We start from the raw sequence: 1,013 nt of genomic DNA, 5'->3' as shown, positions 1-1,013 counted from the left end.
TGTTACCAAGGTATAGCACTTTCCGACAGAGGGTATACACGAGCGTATAAAATGTAGCCATTCGGCTTTATGCAGCAAATCGCTGCTGAGTGGGAAAATGGATAAAGCCGAATTTTTCGGCTTTATCGAACACCGGTCTCACATCTTAAATCGTCATTTCCGTGGTAAAATTTCGAAGGGGGGGGGGGGGACATATGAATTTTAGGAGTTTGGCCCTCGATTCTTACACTCGCATTGATATTTTTTATTGTCTTGCTCATAAGAAGTCATAGTGGACTCTCACAAGAGACGTTGCGCCCTGCTTCATTTGCCCACAAAACTTATGGACATCCTCTTAGACAGGGCATGACCTCATGCATGGTAACTTTAAAGTTGCCGAAAGGAATCCTGATCACTAGTAGCATTCTTGCGGCTTGCAAATTGTGTATCAAAAAATATGAAGAGGTTAACACGAGCAACAAATGAAAGAAAAGCGCATGCGCACCCTATTTCAATTTCTATTTTCTAACAGATAGCTAAACGAAGGTAACTGAACTCGCTTATTTGACGGTCTCAAGTAGGTACAAAGATCTGACTTAAAAACAGAAACGCCAATTGATTGAGTGACAACACGCTGCTACATCTAGGCATTTCAAACCGGTGGTGAACTTCCATGCAAAGTGGGCATTAAATTCCCTCGTTGATTAAAGTTACAAGTTGGCTTCGTCTTAATGGAGTTCCTTCTGTAATGTTGCAAGTTTTGTGATGTTTTGGCTACGGCTTTTCCTAATTCAACAACAGTTAATTCGACTTCTTTATTATTGGTTAAGAGCGAATTGGTTACCGGCTTTTACTGATACATTTTCTCATAGAGGGCATTCTACACACTAAACAGCATGAAACGGTCCCACAGATTCCTATAGAGCATCATGTCTATTTGAAGTAAACATTTTAATACATTATACTACACTAACTAATCGTCGTATATTATCACATCATCCCAAATCTAATACTTTACCACTTATCATACCATA

Source organism: Phytophthora parasitica (genome assembly GCF_000247585.1).
Source record: "Phytophthora parasitica INRA-310 unplaced genomic scaffold supercont2.12, whole genome shotgun sequence".
NCBI lineage: Eukaryota > Oomycota > Peronosporomycetes > Peronosporales > Peronosporaceae > Phytophthora > Phytophthora nicotianae.
Note: the sequence above shows the minus strand (reverse complement) of the source record.